Source organism: Gossypium hirsutum, chromosome D03 (assembly GCF_007990345.1).
Source record: "Gossypium hirsutum isolate 1008001.06 chromosome D03, Gossypium_hirsutum_v2.1, whole genome shotgun sequence".
Classification (NCBI taxonomy): Eukaryota; Viridiplantae; Streptophyta; class Magnoliopsida; order Malvales; family Malvaceae; genus Gossypium; species Gossypium hirsutum.
In genome coordinates, this window is record NC_053439.1 from 16,801,395 (window position 1) to 16,809,275 (window position 7,881).

Genomic DNA, 7,881 nt, shown 5'->3' on the forward strand with positions numbered 1-7,881 from the left:
CGAATTTTTTTTAATTTCAATTTTTTTATTTTTTTAATTCTAAGAGTACAAAAACAATAAAAATGTACCTAATTTGAAAAGCTCTGATACCAAATGATACAAACTCGCTTACGGGAGTAATTGAGTCGTTGATTGCCCGATCGTCAAATTAAGTAGTTCTCGTTTCGGATAAACAAAATGGCTAAGTTATAAAAAGATAGTTGTTTGGCAGTGGATAAACAAATTTAAAAATGATGGAAGGTGGATATAATTATCTTAAAACACGAACGTACCCGTAATAGTGATTAGGACCCAATTCATATAAGTTTTAAGGTGGATAATGGATAGTTGGATAGGACCGAGACTCGTTATCTAGGAAGATAGGAACCTACGATATAGGTGAACACCACACTCGAAAGTGATAAATTTAAGAACGGAGATAGGATGACGTCACTAGCAATGCTGGATAAGTCAAATCAAATCACCAAGAACAATAAGAGTGAAAAGCTCATAAAGTATGAAATATTTCATAAATTTATCAAAAGGTCCCTACAACTAGCTGAAAACAAAGTATTTATAAGCATGAGACAAACCCCAGCCGAGTAGACACACACACTCAGCTTAATTGAGCTATTAATGAACTTAATTGAGCTAATTAAAAATTACAAGACGTTTGATAAACTCTAACATAAGAAATGACAATGGACAACATTTTGGTCTTCCTATTCAGCTAATAATTAACTCTAATGAGCTGAATTAGCTTGATTCAATGCTTGATCAGCTAAAGAGGAATAATAGCCTTTTAATTTCTCCTTGGATAGCCAAATGAACAACAGCCAAAAATTAATGTCATTTGGCACACGAACAACCCCCTTTGTGTGAATGCTTGAATGTAAACGGTCAAAAGGTGTGAATGGACGAATTGGAACAGCCACCATCATTTGAAAATGTTTGGAAACTGAATGGGCTTCTGTGAAAAGCTCATTGTCCATTGAACTTCTCAAACAGTCACTTGGAGAAACTCATAACAACTGATGGTCTTAAATTTATTCCTTTCTTTAATGCCAATCAATGCACTAGCTGGGTTCAGCTGAATGGTCACCTAATGTAACACTCCTACCCGTATCCGTCGCCGAGTTAAGGTAACGAAACATTACCGATCTAAACACAGTTCAGTACAGTCATTTAATACAAAACATGCTCAAAGTTATAACAACTTCTTTTAATAGTTTTCAAACTCGAAAATCAACCTTCTACTCAATTATAAAAGTCAAATTCACATATATTAAACACTTAATCAAATAAAGTCAATCATGCTTTATTGTTTATAATATATAAACAATCCATGCTTCAAAATTCAAACATGTCAATATTATTTATTTAATCAAAGTGTCGAATCGACTATTCATGCATCAAGGTCATATTACATATGCTTTATAAAGCATAATTCAAACCTTATAACCATCAAATTTCATGATCCAACTTAAAATCAAGCATACTTTATTTCATATACTAAGCACACATTTCACATCATTCACTTGTATGTATATTCCATTAGCTAATTATCAAACATACCATTTTTAACAACACATTTCGATACTATTTATCTCATTCAAATAAGCAGCTAAAACAAATCCAAACTATGCCCAATTCGGACCATAATAATGCAACCATTTCGAAATGCATTTTTGCCTGAACCAAACATAACAAAATTGGACAACATATATATACAAGGCATCATCTAACACATAAATTCCAGCCAAAAACATACCAATTCATGCGCATTTCATACTTTATAAAAAAAACATCACCCAATATTATACCAATTTCCATCATCACATAATCAATCACCTATCCAACAAGACAACCGTATTAATTTGGTCAAATACATACGACATCACAAAACATATATAAATTCTACCTGTCATTAGCTGAATGTAAATACACATTTTATACCATATTTTATCTCACAAATGACCAAAGCAATTTCATTATTAACAATTTACCGAATACATAATCAACCAATTACCAAAATTATTCATTTGAACATTTCCAAATCATTAAAAAATTATAACCACATCTTAAACAATGTAACATATTCCCCAAAATGAGTTAAGTAACAAGGTTGAATACACACCAACCTAAACACCATTTTTAAGCCAACTCACAAGGCTAATTATACATCAACACATAGATCATTAATAAATCATACCAAATAGCCAAATTCAAAGGCATAGCATAGTCATTCCATGGCAATTATAAACATATATCAAAATTCAAAGGTGCATCCATCATTTACCTCATTACTTAAGTCGAATTATAAGACCATCCATCACATAAGATATACTTTAAAACATACTTTCAAAATAAGCTAAATATATGGATGATTCACATCATAATTAACATCACCATCAAGCCATTTTTACATGCCTACTTATACACAATTCGAAATGAACCATATCGAAACTAGCTTATACATGCCATATGTCAAAAGTACAAACTTTTAAAGTACCGAAATAGCGATCGATAGTGTGACGATGTTCCTTGACGATCTCCGAGCTCACACTAACTTTCAATATCTATAAAAAAATAAATAAAATCACAAAGTAAGCTTGGAAAGCTTAGTAAGTTATAAGCAAATAAATTATTTCAATAACATACATAATTCAATTTAACAAGGCCAATCAAGCAAATCTTTACCACATATACATTTATCATGCTTGCAAATTCATATAATCATGTAAGTACTTTACTTACCTTTACTTTCATGAACATTTAAACCTTATACGTACCTGAGCCATTTAACTCAAATTCACATTCGGTCTCATCTTGACATTGCCTGTTGAACCATTCAAAATCAGTAAGGATACTCGGATAGCTCATGAAGCTCGTACAATGCCAACGACCCAGACGTGGTCTTACATGTAATCAAATATCGATGCCACTGTCCTAGACAGGGTCATACACGAAAGTCTCAAATCGATGCCAACATCCTAGACGTGGTTTTACACAAAATTTCATATCAGAATCCTATGTCATGACATATGTATCCTAACTATTCCTATGGTTTATACAGGGCTTTCAGATGTCGTAATTCGATCGATTCGAGCTCGATACAAGTCACACTATGCTTATAACAATTCGGCAATATGTCAAATATATATACCAATTCGACATATTTAAAACATATACATTCAAAATTTACAATATTTATTTACTTATGAACTTACCTCGTACGGAGACGAACAGACCAGAACGATTATTCGACAACTTTCGACTTCCCTCGATCCAAATCCAATTTCTTTCTCTCTTGATCTAAATTAATTCAAATTTGACTTGTTTAATATCATATTCACTCAAATTCATTCAAAAATACATAATTTGGGCATTTTTCACTTTAGCCCCTAACATTTCATATTTTCTCAATTTAGTCCCTATTTCAAAATAACACAAAATACGCAAAATTTCACAAAATTTTACTAAGGTTTATAGCAGCCCATTTATTTCACATTTCAACCCCTAAATTTACAAATTTCACAAATAAATCCCTAATTTGGATTTTTATCAAAAATTACTTAACAAAATTTAATAATCTATCAACAAATATTTATTTTTCATCATCAAACAACCAAAACATCTAGCTATCATCAATGGAAACTCAAAAATTCATCAACCAATTCAAAAATTAGGACACGAGCTAGCTAGAATACAAAGCAACGATCTCAAAAACTTAAAAATCCTCAAAAATCGAGTTCAAAACATACCTTAATTGAGCTATGAGTGTGCCGAAACCTAAAATGCTTGAATGGCTATTTCTTTCTTCAATATTCGGTGGTGGAATGCATGAGAAAGATGAACATTTTGTCTTATTTTAATTTTATTAACAATAATTCATGTTTTACCATTATGCCCTTAATGCATTATCATTAAAATTCCCCTAACCTTGTCCAATAGTGTACACCACTATTATTAATGGTATAATTGAGATACAAGTGCTCCAGATTTCCATTTTATATCAATTTGATGCCTTTAACAAATAGAACTTAAAATTTTCACTTTATGTGATTAAGTCCTTTTATCAAATTAGACAACCAATCAATAAAATTAATTCACGAAATTTTCACACATATTAATTCACATGCTATAAACACACAAAATAATATAAAAATATTTTTTTGACTCGAATTTGTGGTCCTGAAACCACTGTCCGACTAGGGTCTAAACAGGGCTGTTACACCTAAAAAATGAACTAAAATTCGGTAAGGACACATTAACTAACTCAATTAAGTTGTCTAAGTCTAAGACACTTTAAAGAGTTGTTTGAGCTAAGAAAAATTAAATAGATTTTAGAAAAATTAAATGGCTGTGCAAATTAATACAAATTAATTAACTAAGACAAATTTAATGCCAAAAATACTTAGACATATTAAATAACTTAAGACACATTTAATACTTAAACTAAATATTATTTAAGTTTATTCCAGCAACTAAGTAGCTCAAAACGCAAAATTAAATAAAGCTAAATTTCAGCTGAAACCGAATTGGATTTTTCAGCAAATTGATGCACAAGCTAAAACCAATTAATGTTGAGCTCAATGAGCTTTGATGAGCTATGAACGAACTGAATGAGCTTATAGGCCATTGCATGGAACACTTGAATCAGACATCTTTGATTGTTCGGTTATTCCAGCAATGGTTTCCAACCCCAGCTTGCTTAATTAAGGCCTGCACACAAATGAAAAAAAAACTAAAATTAAGCTTCATTTTGCACTTAGGCCCCTCTTGTTTAAGCCAATCTCGATGGCGTCGAGTTGTGTCGTAAAATGATGCGGCTGGGATCGCATCACGTTCCCAAAAAAAGTTGTTTCCAACGACGCTCATGCAAGGAACAATATTTTTCAGAATTACTATTGATTGGAACATTAGTAAAGTATCTACATTTTTCCCGTTGCATGAGAATTACCTTTGGCAAAAATGATTCTCATGCATTAGACTAAAATAATAATAAAAAAGAGAAAAAATTAATTAAATATATATTAGCAATAATCAACAACTAGAAGAAATCTGCACATCACAGTGTTCCTGTGACGACCCAAACCCAACTGGGATGGTCCAACCCGGATTCGAAACATCACATTAGCCACTGAGATGACTCTCCGTTTAAAACTTTATGAACCACACCAACCAACCATAGACACCACGCAATTGCAAAATATTTCATATAAGAAATTAGACCTAAGTGTATGCTTTTCTAAATTAATCATTTCATTCACACAATCAAAAGGTATAAGGCGTACCTTAATACTTGGCTGCAAAATTTTTTTAGTTAAATTAATTATCATCACATTAAGCAAGTAATTAAAACCATCTAAATTGGAAATCAAGTAAACAATTATAGTGTTTGAAAATCCCCCCCGAAAAAATAAACAGTTCGTAATGTTCGTTTACAACCTGTTGAACTTTTGTTTAAAAAAAGTCTAAGTCTAGTTTTAGTACTAATCCCTTGGAATGACTCACATTGCCTTCCTTCAGAGTTTAAAATCTCAAGACACATACTCTAAAAAATGCCTTATGATGGATCACCGATTTACCACCCTCGTCACTAACCCGGAAACTATTTATTTGCAAGGTAAATTAAAAGGGTGAGCTTGCGAAAGCTCAGTGAATACATGCATACAACACAAATATATACACACCAAACATGTTAGGGTTAAAACATATTTTAACAATTCACATATAACACAATTTTCATACTCAACACAGTGATCTATTGGCAATTCGTGAATATGAAATATAGGCAAATTATATACTCATTGGATAAATGGATCTCCAAAATACACCACATGACTCATAAAGTAGTATGCTATCTCCATGTAAGTGTAGCACGTATGCTCACACTCTCCTAAAATCACCACCTCGTTCACGTCCATGTCCTCGACCACAACTGCTAGTGTGGCATTTATCCTTTCCATTATATGATGTCACATTAGCTTTAAGGAATGGAGTAGAGCCAATTGGACGTGACTCATGATTTTTCATTAACAGTTCATTATTTTTCTCAGCCACAAGAAAACAAGATATTAATTCAGAACATTTCTTAAAACGTTTTTCACGATATTGTGTCTGCAAGACAACATTATTTGCGTAAAATGTGGAGTATGTTTCTTCTAACATATCCTCATCAATTATGTTCTCTCCACATAATTTCAATTAGGAAGTGATTTTAAACATAGTTGAGTTATATTCACTCACAGATGTAAAATCTTGTAATCTCAAATGCAGCCAATCGTAGCGAGCTTTAGGAAGTATTACAGTTTCTGATGATCATATATTTCTTTTAGACTATTCCGAAGGACAAGTGGATCTTTAACAGTCAAATATTCAGTCTTTAGTCCCTCATGGAGGTGATGGTGAATAAATATCAAAACTTTGGCCTTATCTTGACTAGATGCTTCATTTCCTTCATTTATAACTTCACCAAGGCCTTTTGCATCTAAATGTATTTCAACATCTAACATCTAGGATAAATAGTTCTTTCCAGTTATATCAAGAGCCACAAATTCAAGTTTTGCGAGGTTCGACATTAATGATATCGCTACAATATAAATTTAATATAAATATAAGTAGTTCATTAACAAACATTCAAGCAAACGTTAGTAACCCCTTAAAAAAACTTTCAATCATAACATAATAGATAAAAAAATCCAAATAATTACAACAATTTAGTCATAAAATGAATTACAAGTAATTTGACTATGTTAAAAGTTTTTAACAAATTACGAGATTAGTGGAACCCTTAAAAAATGAAACAAATTATAAACATAAGTAATTTTATCATAATGGACATCTTGATAAAATGTATTACATACCTTGATCCAAACTAATGGAAAACGCAAGACTTTTAGATTGATGTAAGCGCTTGTGCTGATAATGTATTATAAACAAAAAAATAGATAAAAGATGAATATGAGAATATGAGGATTTCTATTACATTCTATAATTTTTCATCATACTTACAAGTAGTATACTCAACTATATATATAGGGAGATTAGAATTTTCAAATTCTAACTCATAAATAAGAAAAAGAGGTTACAAGGAGATGAAAGGTTAAATGTTAAAGAAGATGAAAGGTGGAAGGTCAAGGGATAAGAAATATTAAAGGTTGAACATCCATTAAATAACATTTATAACATAAAGGATTATATTAAGGAGATATTTAAAATTTTAAAATAAATTAAGATAAATATCTTGAAAGTTCAATTTATAAAACAGCTCTATAAAAATCATAAAAAATAAAATAAAATAAAAAGAAATATATGACACCTCAACAAGTCTTTATCACTTACAAACACAACTTTTAACTGAAATCCTTCTGCTTTCAAGACATAATCTCAAAGTCCTTGAATCAAGAAAGACAAAGAAAAGAAGACAAAAAATGAATGAAAAAAAAAGTTGATAGTTTATTTTCTTTTAAACACAAGTACAAGATTTTTATGTTGAGAAAATTGGACTTTTGTTTCCAGATTTTTTTCCTTCAATCAAGAAAAGAGAATTACGTATTACAATGAAGACGATGATGTGGTAGTTATAAGAAGTTACTTAAATGTTGTATTTTGTTTAAAATTATGTTAATGAAATGGTGTGTTGCATGCTAATCGTGTGTCGAGTGTTGATACGGTGCATTGCGTTGCGTGCTGATAATGTTTGAGTGTAACCACCTGTTTTCAGTGAAATTAGAACAGTGGTTTCAGGACCATAAATCCGAGTTAGAAAGAAAATTTATTTTAATATTATTGTATGGTCTACATTATGATAGGAAAGATGTATGAAAATTTTGATAAGAAAATTTTATCGGTTTCATGTTTAATTATAGAAAGAACCAAATTGTAGGAAATGCAAAA